This window comes from Eptesicus fuscus, chromosome 15 (assembly GCF_027574615.1).
Source record: "Eptesicus fuscus isolate TK198812 chromosome 15, DD_ASM_mEF_20220401, whole genome shotgun sequence".
NCBI classification, from domain to species: Eukaryota; Metazoa; Chordata; class Mammalia; order Chiroptera; family Vespertilionidae; genus Eptesicus; species Eptesicus fuscus.
Genome location: NC_072487.1, coordinates 40,321,342 through 40,339,200, shown reverse-complemented (window position 1 = coordinate 40,339,200; position 17,859 = coordinate 40,321,342). Strand labels below are relative to the sequence as shown.

Here is a 17,859-nt window from a genome sequence, read left to right as displayed (position 1 = left end):
CGAAGAGAATAAGGAACTTGCTTCCCTCTCTTGAAAGAGCAGAAGCAGCTACAGAGACTGCATCACCACCATGTCCACCACTGGCTTGCTACCTTGACCTTCCATGTATGCATTCCACGCAAGTCCCTTTCCATACTCCAGATACTTTTTGCTCAAGTTACTAGAATGCATACGCTGTTTATACCCAAAGTCATCGAAGTGATCTTTTCCCATGAATACAATGTGATAATAGAAAATGTCAGGCCTCCCATTACACGCTCAGCATCAGTAAGATCTCCCTTGCAGTATTCATCAGTTTCCTACGTCTAGGATAAGAATCTTATTTCCTTAGTTGACACGTGACTTGCTTTGGCTAGCCATGAGACACACTTCGAGACCCAGGGGCAGCCCAGGGCTGGAGGCCATTATGTCTGGTTTTCCGTATTAGAGTTAGGCACTGGGACACAGAGAACCTCCTTTCTGTACCCCAAGAGGAGAAGTGTGTTCCTAGAACCACACTGTGTGATAGATATTGAAGAACTGGGGTCACATTCCTTCTAGATCTAGTATCTAAACCTCTTAAAATATGAAAGAAAAAAATCATGTTTTAAAGCTATTAAAGTTTTATTTTAGCATTCAGATTGATTCAATTTTTCAGACTCCAAACACAAGACAAAAGAAAACTGTATTAACACTCAAACATTATATGTGAAAGCACTTATAGTTTTTTCATTATCTTTCCTATTGAACAGCTCCAGAAGGAGTATAGTTATAGGCAATAATCTCAGAAATGGAAAAGCCTTATGGCAAAATCAACTAACATTCTCTCATCAGTGAGAATTTTTCAACTCACACCCCCCGCCCCATGCCCTTTATCAACATTTTCCCCCTTCAGGTTGCAGATCAGTGAGATCATGTAACTGTCTCCTTTCAACATTTTGACCACTTTCCTGTTCAGTGCCCGTCACCGGGACAGCAGGTGGACAGCCAGGAAGGCAATCACAGGCCAGTTAAATCATAAAAAGGTAAAAAACTTTTGTGAAGAGTGGAAAAGACATTTAAATTGATTGCTCGGAAAAGGCACTGTTGGAAGTTGTGTGTGACCGATAATCGTCAGTCAATAGCTCAGATAATCATAAAACTGTGTCCTTTTCTAAGGGAGAAAACTGAAATGACTTGGCAAAGATTTCTTTTCCTCTCCCTCTGCCACTTTAAAATGGAAGAATTCTGGATCCTTGCTGTTAACCAAATGGCATTTACAGCTCTCAGTTGGCATGGGGCAGCTGAAAATCTAAAACGAGGAATGCTTATTCCATTTCCATTTCCATGGAAACCAGTCACCAACTGGTGAAAATAAGGTAGATCAAATTTTGAACAAGAATGTTGAAATGATCACTGTTTTAAAACTTTTCTCTTGCATCAGGATGGAGAGCACACTGTAATTTCAAGAACACACAAAGATGTCTGTGTGGATAACAACTCACCGCTGCCTTATTGCTGCAGCTCTTCCTGATCGCAATAATTACTGCAGTCACAAGAGCTTTTGGTGGAAAGAACACATTAATATAAATCCAATAAGTATATCATATAGGAAATTGTGAAAATTAAAGGAGCTTTTAAGAGATTTTTGTCAAGGAAGCCTTGGAGTAATCAAGTAAACCTAAGAACTCCTTTCAAAATTTATGATGATGCTTCTCTTCTTCTATGTCCTCTTAGCAGATGCATGAGGAAAGACGTGGTTTCCACAGACTGGATGGACTACAGTCATTTTTCTTGACAAGACTTACAAGGGGTATTCCATTTTTTAAACTCTGCTATGACAATCTGACGTTGAAAAGGCCGCTGAAATAACCAGTTGTTACAGAGTGGAGAGGGCCTCTGTAGCTCTTAGATCCATTTACCTCTCCAGGAAAATTTCAGGCCCAAGCCCTCCCTTGCCAAAAAGAATCCAGATGCTACTTCCACTGTTTGCACATTTAGCATATAAATGTTATAAATTGGGTGGAAATAATTTCCCACAGAAAAATAAGAGGATGAAAAGTGCCAATGATTCATTTCACTTGCAGCTCAGTCACTAGGCATTCCTGACGACAAAATCTCTAAGTTAGCTCTAATACCTTGAGTTATTTCCAGGCCTATGGTATCCTGAACATTCAGAATGCATTTTCTGCAGCTCATACAGCAAACTGGAGACAATGAAGTCTCCCAGTGGCAAAAAAAAAAGTTATTCCTGTTATCATTTAGCTTATTGCCTCATATCAGACTTTCATATTCACAGCCATCCTGCTCAGACATACTTCCCTATTTCTAGCTTGTAACCCCAATTCAAAAATATCTCCATGTCTATTCCCCTTCTCATTAATTTGAATCTCCTCTTATTAGTAAAAGATAAATACATGCAGAAATGTCTGACCTCAATCATTGCTTTTTCCTGAGTATGCACAACTCATTGGGTTATTTCTAATTTCTCAGCTAAATTCTAAATCTGAAGTTGTTCCAATTATTTCTGATTTGTTTCTTTCCTACATATGGCAAAATATTTAAGAGGTTTGACCTTGATTTTTTAAGATCAACATTATAGTTAATAAATCAGAATACAATAATAAAGAAAAGTGTGTATATATGTATGAGACAGAAAGAGAGGAAGATGGATTATCTTTAGATTTCAAATACTCAAGGAATTTTCTCAGAAGTTTTGCTGATCAGTAATTATATGTGCATGGCCCATTTTCTCTTTTTTAGCCTCCAATTACTTAGAAAAAAATTTTTTTTAAAGTGTACACTACTTGATTTACATTCTTATTTCAAGAAAGCCCAGCACATAATACCTAGGGAAAAAACACACACCCTAAACCAAAGGTTAATTAATTTATAATTTCCTTTCTGATGGCTAAGAATGAACACAACCCCACGTAACTTGCATTGTAAATTATACTCTGTGTCCCAGAGTTTAAGTGGAAGCTTCTTAATTTTAGCTATGGAAAATACTCGCAAAAAGTATTCAGTATAAAGGAAAATGTTTTTCCTCTTACTGAAACTGTTAGTTATCTATATTCATTTGAGATGAATAAAAACAAAGATTAAAATAGCAGAGGAATTTTACACAACAATTTGGAATATTAGAATAGGGACAAATTAAAATTTATTTAAAACTTTTATTACTGATTTGCTTTAAAGTCATCCATAAAATTTGAGTATTCTACATCTCATGGCCTTTTATCCTTCCCTGGCTTTCTCCAGTACAAAGGGGGTGCTGATCCTGCCACAGAGCAGGGAGGCAGTGCTATTTGGCTTCCAGCTGGGTCAAATTAGTAGTAATCATAGTGCACTTCGAGGTCACATCTTACATTTAACAATCTCATAGCACGACAGAATAACAGTATAAATCACTTATTGAGTGCCTACTGTTTACCAGTCTCCAGCACAAACAAAGCACGTTATTTTCAGACAACTACAAAGTTGAAGCTAGAGTGATGCAGCGTGAATTAAAGGGTGAGGCTAAAAGGTAGTGGGCATAGTTATGAATTTTTGCATACACGTAAAGCGTTTGGACTTGGTCATAAAGGGTAGGAAAATAGAGGAAAACTATGTTTGGATTTGAGGCTTTTGATAAAGGAAGAGCTCCAGGGGAAAATAAGAACATTCTGGCTTCTCTTCAAGCAAAAAAGAAAAAAGAAAAAACCCCACAAAATGACTAAATAGGATGCCTTTTATTCCAGAGCGTGTAAGGAGCTCACTGATACCACGACACTTTCGCCATCACAGACATTCTCTCAGAAATGGTTATTCCCTTTCCTCAGTCATTTTCCAAGACCCACGACGAATGTGCCACCTGCAGGAGCCTTCCTGGGGTTCCTGCCTAGCTCCAGGGCCAACGCCGAGCCCTGTCTCTACGTCTGCAGCACTGGTTTACAGGGGTTTGGTTTGTTTGCTATCAACAGAACTTTTTACTTTAAATCTAATTCAAGGAGAAATGCCACCATCTAAAATAATTTTGAAACAGTTTTTAAAAAGAGGTTTAGCTGTGGAACAAGGAGCCACAACCATTCCATACAGCCTTTTGAGTGACGCTTTGGCCCTCTGTGAGATCCGTTAGCAGACTCTACAGTTACTATCATTACCAAGTATTAGGTAATGTCCATAAAACACTATTGGAAAACCAATGGTCTCCAAATCATACCTGCCTAAAGGTTTTCTTTAATTGTTGTACTGAATTAGCTAAGCGATGGATCACATGCTCATTTTCTAGCTCAGCCAACGTGACTCAGTGGTTGAGCATCGATCTATGAACCAGGAGTCACGGTTCAATTCCTGGTCCGGGCACATGCCCAGGTTGCTCTCTCAATCCCCAGTGTGCGGGATGCAGGAGGCAGCCAATTGAGATTCTCTCTCATCATTGATGTTTCTATCTCTCTCTCCCTCTCCTTTCCTCTCTGAAATCAATAAAAATATATTTAGAAAAATTTTTAATGTTAATTTTCTACATACTGTAAGTATATCACCAGATTCATTTTTTAAAAATATTTTTTATTGATTTTTTACAGAGAGGAAGGGAGAGGGATAGAGAGTTAGAAACACCGATGAGAGAGAAACATTGATCACCTTCCTCTTGCACACCCCCTCCTGGGGATGTGCCCGCAACCAAGGTACATGCCCTTGACTGGAATCAAACCTGGGACTCTTCAGTCCACAGGCCGATGCTCTATCCACTGAGCCAAACCAGTTAGGGCTCACCAGATTCATTTTTAAGTGCTATTCTCCTAGTCAGTATTCAAAAAGTCTTTCCTGAATGAAACTATAGTCCATTAAATAAGCACTAAAGTCTCACAAACCACAATGATTTCCATGGATCAAAAGTATCTATTGCTTATTAACAATATATAGTCTATACAGTCATGTGCTGCTTAATGATGGGGGTGTAATCTGAGAAATGCATTTCTAGGCCATTCGTTGGATTATGGAACCATCACGGAGTGCACTTACACAGTCCTAGATGGCACAGCCTGCTGCTGCTGGACTGCCAGCCCGTACAGCATGTTATCATACAAAACAGCACAGGATTAAATCAAGCACAAAGACAAAATGAGGCAATGGAGAGATCCGGTGAACACGATATGTATGAGGTGGCTGCTGGTGTAGCACAGCATACTGCTTTACAGTAAACTTTTTCACATAAGTAAAAAGAGTACACTGTAAAATAATGATCAGAAGTATAGTATCGTAAATACATAAATGAGTATTGCAGTCTTTATTATCATTACCAAGTACTAGCTACTGGAAATGATTGTATGTGCTGTATTTGTATATGACTGGCAGTGCAGTAGGTTTGTTTACACCAGCATCACCACAAACACGTGGGCCTGCCTTGCGCTATGACGTTATGACAGCTACAACATGACCAGGTAGTAGGAACTTTTCAGCTCCATTATAATCTTATGGGACCACCGTCATATGTGCGGTCTGTCCTTGACCAAAATGTTGTTATTCAAAAGAAGAGCATTTAACATCGTGTTCCAAATTACAGTGTATTAGGTGATACAAAGAGCAGAGTCTGGAGCTCTGTGAACCTGCCGTGAATGTTGCCTTCTTCCTCTGGAAAGAGAGGACCCAATAACTTTTCATTTCAGGTTCTTTCCTGTAACTGAGTTAAGCACACCAGTGGTTTATTGAAAGGCTGGGGGAAGCTCAGAACTGTGGGAGCATAGACTACGCAAGGTGGAGCCAAAGGATCAAGAAAAATACCTAATAAAGACCTACTGAGAGGGAGAGGGAGAAGAACACAGGCAGTGAGAGCTGACCTGGCCTCTTCTGTCACCAACATGCACAGGTGCTACTGGTTGTTAGCATCTAGACCCCAGGCCTACGTCATCAACTAGAGCAAGGGAGGGTGAGCAAGGTACTAGTGTCTGGCACTTTCACCCACCGTACTGGAGAGTAGTCTTGGCTCCCCCCGAAGACAGACATTCCTTACACATAAAAAAGAACTCAGATCTGGGGGACCAAGAGAATTACCTATTACCTATCTAACATGAACTTTTACAAGTCAAGTGAGAATATATGTAAAAATGCTTCATGAACTCTAAAGTTTTAGAGAAATTATTATTCTTAGTCAATGGCTCCTCTGTATTTGAGAAGGTAAGATCTGAGATGACGTGGAGGGACTAACGCCAGTCAAGGGAACCAGAAAACCTGTTCTTTTTTCTCGTTCTCTCATAGAAAACCTATTCTGACCCGGCTAAACTCTACTTAGACTTTGCTGAGTTTACAGCCCCAGGCAAAAACAGCCAAGGTTTCTTTAGGGACCAAAGTTGCTCTACACTCTGCTCTCCAAACCATGTACCAAGCTTCTCAAAGCAATAGAAGTATTCAGAGGAAGACCAAATAAGTTTTAAAAATTATTACAAGGACCTAGCAATAACTTTTCAAGTATGAACATGCAGTGCTTGTGCATTATCAACATAAAGCATGCTTTTATAGGATATTGCTCAAAACATTCTCTCAGTGTATAAAAGGATCATTTGATTTTATTTAACAACTTACCTAGCAGTTACTTGGTCTCCCTCCCCCTCATATATTTTCCTATTTTCACTCCAAATATATGTGGGAAATCTATATTTGTTATATTTATACAGATTTCAAAAAGCTACAAATCTCAGAAAAATGTGAATTTAAGATAAGAGGAACATAGTTAAAATGTTTACTCTCTTAGCATAAGAAACAATATCTCCTGAATCAAAGACCAGTTAAAACCATAACAGATATGAAGATATGAATATTCTGTTTCAACTAGGATGAATTAAACATGAGTAAGTGTCCCTTATAATTGAAATAAGTTTTACAATGGGGATTCTAGCAGAAGCTCATAGAAACACAATGGGGAAATCAGATAACGATGAATGGAATCAGCTGATATAAAAACAATGTGTGATCATAAAATACAAAAGAAAGAATATTCTCATAGTTTGCAGTGCCTTATCTGAATGTCTTCTCACATTTGCATTGGCGCTGCACAGATTTCAATAAAAGTGAACACTCCTACAAGCACAACAGTGGAAAATAATGGGTCTTACCTCCATAAATTCATGTTGTGGAACGTGGTTCCAGCAAAATAACGCCACTAGTAATACTCCCCAAGGGGGGCTGAACAATATGATACAAATTCAACCTCTACAAGAATTAAGTACAGTTGCTGTGGCATGCCCCCATTGGGAAAAACTACAGTTACAGTAGCAGGGGCCTCCACTGTCCCATAAATGGTATGCTTCAAAGTGTAGGTGATAAGGAGCTGCTTCTGGAATTGCCCTTCATTTTAGGACCCCTTTTGCCTCCATTTGAGTTAAATTTCAACAAAGTGAAGTCTTCTACTTCTTTGATTTTTTTCCAATCAAATCCCAGTTCTTTCTCTACTGCTCTATTACTCAACCTCCCCAAATACTCCTTACGTGATGTGGAAGATGGGGGGTTCAAAGATAGAAAAAAGCAATCAGCTGTTTTAGTTTCAAATATTTCCCACTGTCTGAAAAGCATTAAAGGGACTTGTCATTCTTTTAGGAAGAAAATAAAAAAAAATTCATGGAAGTGTTTGATTATCCAATACAATTAACAACACAAGTCATAATTAAAACTGCTGAACAACTCGAGTTCTAGTCAGATCACCTAGTATAAATGATGTAAAACTGGTGCCAAGAGTGGCCAGGTGCTAGACACAAATGTGTGCTTCTTGCTCCGCATGATGACATTACGCTGGAGCCTATGTGAAGATCAAGGTATCGGGATGGTGGAAAAAGAAAGGGATCCGTGACAACCTGATACAGGGGCTGCTGGAGGATCGGGGAGAAAATGAGAGTCTATATTTGGTAATTGGGACAGGCGTGGGAGGGGGGACGGGGATCTTGTGAGGATGAACCTCAAGAGGAGGAAAAACCAACCCAAAGCAAAAAGGTCATATACAATCTTTAGCAGTCAGCTCATCTCAGCCCAGGATGTCACCACACGTTATTATAGCTGCAATTCATGCAAATTCAAGCGCATTTACTAGCATATATAAATTATACGCAGATGGTGTAGGGATATCTAAAAATAGAATGAGGTAAATTCTTCTAACAAAGGTCAGTCTTTTCTAAAATTCATGAGATGGCAGCTTGAGATGAGGACACGGGTGGAGGAAGTGGGGCTACAGGAGACGCTGGAAAAATCACAAGCAGCCCCCTGCTGGCCTCACACCCTCGGAGCTATTTTCAGGTTCTACAGGCAAAAGGATTCACGGAACTCCCCAAAGCAGGACACAAGGCTATACACCCTTCCTAGGGTAGGAGGGTCCTGATGCCCATGGGCTCTCCTGGGGTGCACTCTTTTCCTCCCACAGAGAATCTTTCTTTCACAGCCTTCATTTGCAGAGCACTCTCAAGGGTTGTCATTTAAGTGCAAAAACATTGGAAAGCATCTCTTAGTTTATATCATTCCAACCTCAAACAGTCCGTATCTCTGTGTAGAGAAATGTGAAAGCTACCTGTCCTCTAAGACTTAGTCTAAGTCTTATTACTTATTCTTGTCCTTAATAATAATGTTAATAACATCCATACCTGTGGCACATTTATGTAGTTTCCAAAACATTATGACCACCTGGTACTTGTTCAAATTTGTTTCATTCAAATTTAATTAAAGAACAAAAAACACTGTTAGTAAGTACAAGAATTGCTTGAAAATAGACACCCAAGTTCCAGCTTTCCCATGATAACACCTGATCAGACCATATCTGAAGCCTGCCCCTCTCCCTCTCCCTCTCCCTCTCCCTCTCTCTCTCTGTGTGTGTGTGTGTGTGTGTGTGTGTGTGTGTGTGTGTGTGTGTGTAACTATACAGCTTTCCCAAGTCTTGTGTCTGCCTTCAAGTATGGAAGCTGACTTCCTTGAGAGAGTAAGTTCTGATAAACAGCCTCCAGTCTCACTTGGGTGGCCTTCATTTATTTCCACAGAACAATATCATGGTGAAGTCAGATCTATACAATCCCTTTCTGTAACAAATTATCTTTGTTACTTGTTCAAAGTCACATGGACTTAAGGTACCAACTCCTACTCTCGAGAGAGAGACAGGGCCCTGAGTACCAGCATGTGGTAGAGCCAGGCCACTGAGTGCGTACTGATCACAGTGGAGCACCCATCTGGCATTACAGTTCTCTCAAGGGAATAAATTTACTGAAGCATGTGCTCAACACAGGAATTAATTTCTCATCGACTCGGCTACAGATTAACTTAGCTCTGCAGGTAAACAGATGCCACGGGAACAATGAGCTGACATTCTCACTGCCCCTCGGTGACATTAGGCACTTTACTTCCCCTCTCTTTAGGCATTATCTCTGAGTGTGGGTTGCTGTGAGCAGTAATGAGACAACCTGCAGATATGCTAATTTTATCCTCAGTTGCTTACACTGCATTCAAACATATTCAAATAGCAAGCCAGTAGTAGGTCTGCAGATGTTTGGTTGTTTAAGTTAAACAGGGACGCTGAGATACATATGTGGCAAGGAAGGCTCTGATAAGAATGCTTCCCCAAGGCCACAGCTGGAGCGAACAAGGCAGGCACCTGGTCTCACCTGAAAGCAGAGCATCGTTTCCTGTGTGGCTGTGCCTTCTTTGCTGGCCTCCTCCGTGAGAACTGGTCAAATATGTTCTGACCTAACGGACATCTTTTCTACCTGTCCACCTTTATTAAGGATTGCAACAGAAACACACACCTCCCGCTGATATTAAGCACACGCTTATCTTAAATTCACTAGAACAGCAGGCTTCTATTGCACCTGAATTGCTAAAACAGAAAAATGTTGACATGTCTATTAGCATATAATAACACAATTTTAACGTTAGTCCCTTAGCTTAGAAGGCATTTGGTTTGAAGAGAAGGCAACCAATATGTTACTATTACCCGATGATAAAATGAACTATCAGCCAGTGTGCAGTTTCGTTGTATTGTCAGCACGTTCTCCTGGTTTCTGTACCAGGAGGGTGAGATACACAAAACAAGGGCTCCTTCTCCCCTCAGTTTGCCTTCTAATTCAGCATCTAACATCACATTTGAAAAGTCTTGGATGCCTTCTCCAATACTCTGCAATAACACACATTGTGTAGCCTAGCGCTGACTTCTCAAGGCCCTCCTACTCTAAATTTCACATGTTTCTGGGCATAAGGAAACAAGAGAAAAATATAAAGGTCCAAGGTGGAGGTTAGAGGAGGAGATTAAGAGAGAAAGATAAATAAATACACTTGTCTAGAAACCCTGCTCAAATACTTAATCCATTATTTAAAAAGGATACTTCTCTCTTTCCCTTACTGCAATTTCCACCAGCTGTAGAGGCCTCTGGAATGGGTGAGTTTGTTTTTTAAATAAGAGATTTAAATTGAAGCTACTGTTAATTATTCATGTCAATAGTGCACTGGGTAGGCATAAATTATACCCAAATATCACTTTAACCTAGAGCATCAATCACACCCTTTATCAAAACTGTTATGAGAGCCCCATGAGAGTAAGTCCCCAAATCCTTGAGGAGAACATACTGGAACTGACAGAGGGAAGAACAAAAGGATCTGAAGACTAAATTATCATGATCATAAGCCCAAAAATAATGAAGGCAATGCTTTATAAAAAATGAATATTTATACATCAGGTGACAGGTGTAAGAATGGAATTCTAGGTTAGATTACCATTTTCTGTATTTATTCAGCTCTCATTACAGACAAATCCTATTTATATATCTAACTAGAGGCCCGGTGCAAGGATTTGTGCACCAGTGGGATCCCTCAGCCTGGCCTGCGCCCTCTCACAATCCAGGACCCCTCGGGGGATGTGGGACTGCCGATTTCAGCCCGATCCCCTGCAGGCTGGCCTGCAGAAGATCGGGCTGAAACCAGCAGTCCGACATTCCCCAAGGGATGTAGGAGTGCGCGAAGCCCAAGCCCAGGCCAGGCACTGCGCCACTCCCACTCATCCCAGCCCCACTGCGCCTGCTGCTGTAGCCACTTGGTAGCACTGCTGCGGCGGCAGGAGAGGCTCATGCCGCCGCAGCAGTGCTTGCCAGCCATGAGCCCGGCTTCTGGTGCCCATTGGTCAGCTGAGCGACGCTCCCACTGTGGGAGCGTACTGACCACCGGGGTAGCTCCTGCATTGAGCATATGCCCCCTGGTGGTCAGTGCACATCACAGCAACTGGTTGTTCTGGTCCTTTTGGTCGTTCCATCATAATGGTCGCTTAGGCTTTTATATATATAGATTATTTTCTATCTTAGGGGTGTCTAAACATCCTAAAGGTACTAGGCTCAAGGAGTACCATATCTCTATCAGTCAAGGGCCAATCAGGAAACATGGGTCTCCTTCATACTGGACATGAGAAAAATGTATTCAAGGGACTCACATAAAGATGCAGGGGTTTGGGGACACCAATCGGGATTGGGCAGTGTTTCAGACTAGTGACACTGGAACCCCTAACTTTAAAGAGCCTTGGGAAGGAAGTGGTTACTGATACCCATAAAGGGCAGCTCTTAGGAGGTCAGCCCTAGGGCCACCTGACAGGAGTTATAATCTTCCGGGATACAGCTCACCCCCAGTGCCCCAGCAAGGATGGGGGCAGAGAATCAATACCCCTTTTCACTCTAGAGCATCCCACTATCTCCTTCCTGAGCCTTCCATTGGCCAAACCCAACTGGAACCCAGAAGGCAAGGGAGCCCATTAATGCAGTGCCTAGAGATCAGCTTTCTTCTCTGTAGAAAGGTAAAGGGTTAAAAAAAGATATGCAGCACAAGGTAAGGACCTATATAAAACTATAACTAACTATAACTATATAACTAACTATATATAACACTCCATAAATAACTATATATAACACTATATATAAATATACATATACACATATATACAGATATATGTGTGTGTGTGCATATATATATGGCTATAACACCATTTAATAGGTTACTACTTCAACTGGGATACATTTTGCTAGTTCATCTAGATGAGCCAATCAAAGTAGACACTCTGATAATGATTATAAGTAAAACTAGACATTTTATATCCCAAACGAAACTGGAAATCATCTCAGTAGCTGGTCTTGCCTCTCGCTTCCCCACCTTGGTAAGTGTGGTTGCATCCACAACAGAAAAGATTGTATAGAAAAGTAAGCTCACAGGTGCCATGAAATCTCCCTGGAGGGCAGCCAGCACGGATGAGGGAGGGTGAGCGCAGGCACCACAGGGGAACCCACATGTGCTGCGGGGGGAGGAGGGAATGTGCAGGTGCAGCTGGTGGAAGGCTGAACAGTGGCGGAACATTTGGGGAATTCCAAGTCCTGACAGGCTAATAAATAAACTGGGAGGAGGAGAGGACACAGAGCAGAGCAGACTTAATAATGAGGGAGGAGCGGGGTCCTGACGGGTCTTGTATTTTTAATGAAATGTCAAGACATTAAAGGATGTTAATGTTCTTATTTTGGTTTAGAAATATCCCTTGGCAGGATGGGGTGAGACTGGAGACAGGGAAGCCTTGTAGGAGATGTTATAAGGAGGCAGGTGAGAGAAGAGGGAAGACTAACGGAAGGCTAGTGTGGAGGGATGGATGGGGGGGTGTCCCTGGAGAACTATCACAGAGCAGGACTTCAATGCTGAGAACTGTCAGGACTCGGTGACTGATGGCTGTTGAGGGGAAGGGAGAGGATGGCTGGCCTCTGGTACTACAGCTTTGTGTGAGGCTCCAGCACCCCGAGAGCCTTCCCAGAACCAAAAAGATATCAAAACGTATCTCAATGTATTGATTGCATCAAGAAGCCATATGACAGAAATGAGTTTTCTGAAATATTCACTGCAGGCTCTTTCATGGACATAAAATCTATGGCTGTACCTGAAAAGTGTCAGATGTTCTTCACAGCTGTCTGTTCTGTGGATATTCAGCATCTGGTCTGTACATTTGTAGGGACAACGTTGCATAAATTCACCTGACAACCACTGATGTGGCAACTACCATGCAGTATATTGGAGATGTTATTTTGCAAAAGGATTAGAGGGGAAATTTTGAAAATATTTGGAAAACAAATCAGCCTCTGATAATGGCCTTGCTTTTCTTTGGCAGGTTTTTTTTTCTCACCTACTTAGCTACAGGGTAATTTTATCTTAATATGTTTGGCTAAATCCTGTGTGTAAAGAAATAATGCTGCTACATTAAGAAGTATTAAGGTCACACAGCTATTGATCACAGACCTAAAGTGTGCTTGGTCTCTCTCTCTCTCTCTCTCTCTCTCTCTCAGATTGGATTAATATATCCATATAATCAGAAAACACTATCCACATTCATTGGCCTGGCTTTGGGACACTCCCCCCTGACAATAGTCCATCTCTAAGAATAAGAAAGAGAGGCCACACACGCTTGGGTTTCTGCAACATGGCGGCATTCTTAAAACCAGAAACGATGTGTGAAAGGAGACTAAAGGACCAGAAGAAATGTGCTTCCATCCACCCTGGTTAAATCTTCCTAGAAACAGAGATAAGCAACAAAATGAAAAATCCATTCCTTTGGGAAAATGAGTCTTTCACCTGTGGATTGGTTTATTTTAAAAAGGGATTAGATTCTGGGCCGATATGTGTTACACTCAAAAATACAATGCCATGGTCTCATCTCCCACTAAATATGTGGCTATGACTTTTAAGCAGAGGGAACATTTAACGAGAAGCAACCTAGGGAAGGGACAATCTAGCTCAGACATCAATAATTCATTTATCGGAAATAGGAGTCCTGGTATGAAATGCCAGGAGGCAGTTGCATTTACAGGGAGGCATTTTCTATTTTAAAGCCTAGAACAATGCAGTCAGCTTTATTGAGCAAGCTAATATGAATGGAGGCAAAGCCGAACTGGAGGACTAGTTGTATGGTCTCCCCTAATAATGCTATTTCTTGAGTACCCGTTATTTAGGTCTGACACACTACCATTTGGGGGACTTGAAAATGTAGTAAGAAGTGGATTTTTATAACTTTTGTACTTCAGAAGTGATTACCTTCACCCCAAAGCTTTAGGACTAGAAATGTAATCGTGTGAGTCTAAGAAACAATGATTTGCATAAAGTTGTGAGGGTACATTCTCTCTTAGTCCTAGAAGCCCTTCAGGCGTTACAGCTTCTTACTGAGTCATCTCCCAACTCAATCCTTTAGTAAGAAACCTCTATTACTTCCCCACGGCATCCCCCCAGCATTTAGCATAGCATCATCACTCACAAAGTGGGGCATCAATGCACACCTATTGAATGAATGAGCAAATGCCGCCACATATGAAATAATTTCAAATATGCTCTGAAGCCTACTGGTCAGACCACACAATGAGGAGGCACTTGCATAGCAAATTCCTCAACTTCCTCGTTCTAAGGTTTAGAAATTCCTCCCCTTGACTATCTTGCATCAAATTCAAGGACTCCTGATCCCCGAGGGAGATGGGGAAATGGAATTAATGAAAAGCAGACTTATTATAGACGGAATGATTCATAGCTCCCAGACCCTAAAGGACCAGAAAGACCTAACTAAACCCCTAACCTTGGAAATGAAGACCTCCAAGTCATAGTTTAAATTTTAAACGCCCATATGCATATTTATGTTGAGGTAATTATAATTTTAACCCATTATTTACCAAGAACTGGATAAAGAAATAAAACATATAATTATAATAAAAGCTATAATTATCTAGCACCTGTTATATAGTCAGCAGTATGCTTGGTGCTTTACATACTTCATTGCTACTCTGGAAGTATTATGCCCATTTTAGAGATTAAAAAAAAAAAAGTACTAAAGTTCAGAGTAGTTAGGTCCAAAGACTATAAATTTAATCAAGAAGAACCAAGGCAAGTCAACTCTTCTAGACTGCAAACCCACTCTTATTTCCTGACCAAGTGACCTGTATTCAAACAGAACTATCTGTCTATGGATCTATGCTTACAGGCAGATTCATCAATCACATCTATAGTTATAGTGTAATGAACAGAGAAGATATTTTAATTGTAACCTTAAATGCATGACTACATGCTTATGGTTGGCAAAAAATAAATAAATAAAAATCAGGCAGCACTATGAGAGGAGATAAAGGGACATCTGATAGCCCAGGTGACCGCTGACTTTCATAAAATAGAGGTAGGCAGTGCTGGCGTTGCACCATGGAAAATGCCACATTTCTCTCTCGAGACTACAAACCTAAGCACACATCTGGACCAATTCCCATATCCCCTAATAATCAGATTCACACTACATTCAATGGGCCATGGACGGTGCTTAGAATGGGTCAAAACAGGACACACCAGAATACCCCAGAGTGAGCAGAATGGCTGTGATTCTTCTTAAAACAAAGGTCTTGGGGAGTGGCCAAGTTGAAAAGGAATCCTCACAAAGAATACAGTTTTTAAAAGGCAGACTGTAAAGAGCCATCACAGCCAATACTGAGAGAATTATCTTTACATACAGACTTTGTGGTCAGCGATGTTAGTCACAGGTCAGGACCACCGGCTCCCACCCCCGCTCCTTGAAGAACAGTCACTATCACCACAGACGGTTTCAATGCAAAACTCAGTACATGTAGATTCAGAGAGAACTGACTACAGGGCACAATATGTTTTCATTGTCTACCAAGAGACCCTCTTGTCCCTCGACACTTTGGGTATTAACATGATTCTAGACTTTCCTGTTTCTCTTTTCTCTACATAAATGGTGATGGGATAAATTTAGCTAAAGGATATAGTACGGTCAGTTCTGCTACACTGCTTGCCTTGACAACACAAATGTTTATTTGTTTTGTTTTTAAAATACAAATGTTTTGATTGATATATCTAAGCAATCAATCAACAATGACTGATACATTAGAGAATGAGTTGAACATATGTGAAATTTGCATTTGTTGATTCACAATTTTGCCCCAGAAACTCCAGGCAGACGTAGAAAACACACCCAGTGGCACTAAGCCCTGAACAACGCAGAGTACACTACCCAGAGCTACACCCCGCAGGAGCCCGGTGTCCACACGTGTCCATAGTCAGGCTGCTACTTCCCATGATTTCCGATCACCCTCCTTCCGTTTCATAATACCTTGTAGCTGCCAGGCTCCCGAAGGCTGTACTGATGGTGTACCTCACTCTGCTTCATTGTCCCCCTTTCCTCCAAGCCTACTTTATGACTGTCCTCTCTAGTCTCTGTCCTTTGTAGAAATGTTCGTCTTTCTTTTTTCCTCTTAATCTTCGACTTTTGCACACAGCGTGGCAGGCACGTGAGTAGGAATCGATCTAATGGGCACACATGTCCACCAGCGAACTTCAGGTCTTTATGCAGATAAAGGCTACAGTGATTGTAGTTTTATATATTTCTTAACCACTTTACATGGATAAAATGGGGATTGTTTTGAATCATTTTTGTGTGTATCACTGATGAAGTTTTTGAGTGCTGAGCTCCAACTCCATTTGCTTATTACGCTGTGGTTTTAGATCTTGCAGAGTGCAAGCATTTTTAGGAATGCATATATTGCATTATAGCAGAATAGATTGATATTTATTAGCGATGACTTTATTGAAGCTTCAAGTTTCTTCTTTCGTGTTTCCTTCTAACTTGCACATTAGGTTAAATGCAGTAGCTCAGGATCTCAAATTATAATCCTTTGTGTGAAATTCACCACAACTTCAAACAATGTAATCTAGACAGCAATGATCAGGTCTGAAAGGAAACTTACCCAGTTTAGTTTAGTTCCCTTTCTCTTTAGAAAGTTCTAGAAAATTCTTTCTACATCAATTTACATATTAATGCTTTCACCACTAAATGTGATCTATAATATTAACTCAGTTTTTAATATTAACAATCAGCATATTTTCCAAAGTAACTCTTTTGGTAGATGGTAAAGAGAGAGAGAGAAAAAAAACCCATGTACAGTCACAATAATCTAGGTCAGATAGTTTTATCTAAACTTATTGACTTAATCAAATAATCCTTGCTGAGAAATTTTTCCCTAAGGAAAAACACAGGCTGGAAACAGTACATAACAAATGGGCACAACACCTCTCTTTGAAACTTCTGCAAAACCCAAACTAAAATATGTAAATAAGAATTCCAATGATAGCATCTGAATCACAGTATTATGCTGGAGGAGCTTTGCAGTAAAAGGAAAAAAGTTAATGTGATCTAGAGATTAGAAATAACTAGAGCCTTTAAAAAACCCATATCATCGTAAGCAACAAATACCATTTCCATTTACTTTCTGAAGAATGTTAAGATATCCTACCTTATCAAAGAGATGTGCATTTTCATTTGCTTTCATAAAAACGACTGTACTAACTGGAAAGTGTAACTGTGGCTAAATGGGTTTCTAAAGCTCTTGACTGTGGAGATAAGAAATGTAATGTGTTCCACACATGGCAAACCTTCTAAGTGTGTAAGTCTATTAGTGGAAAACGCCATCACGACAGGAAGAGGAGAGGAAAGAGTCCTCAAGCACAGTATTCAATCAAGTTTGCTGAACTTAAGAGAGTAAAGCAGCTCTTTTGGGAGATACTTTCTTTGCCTCTCCCTTTAGCACCCCATTCCTAGACAAACAGGTCACAGGGTCAATTGCCACTTGAACGATAATTATTAATATTCCCCAGCTCTCCTCTCAAAATCTGGAAATTGAATCATTCTATAGTGTTCTCTCTCTTTCTCTCTGCAATGATTCTTACTATGTGGACCTCTCCCTTTTATTACCCAGAAGCTTCCGTGGAAAGACACTTGTTTATCCTGGAGCAAGTTCGGGATCATCTGTTACCAAGGAGTCCCAAGTAAAGTGTTTCTCTCAGCAAAAGCAAAGAGCAAGGCTCCCTGCCAGTCACACGCCAGTCAGCCTTCCCTTGGGCCTT

The 17,859-nt window shown here is 40.6% G+C and overlaps 1 protein-coding gene across 2 annotated transcripts in view; it reads right to left on the bottom strand.

Moving 5' to 3' along the window:
• The window catches only part of PCSK5 (proprotein convertase subtilisin/kexin type 5), a 408,183-nt gene that overhangs the window by 265,423 nt on the left and 124,901 nt on the right, over positions 1-17,859 (bottom strand). The gene's annotated exons all lie outside the window — the stretch shown is intronic.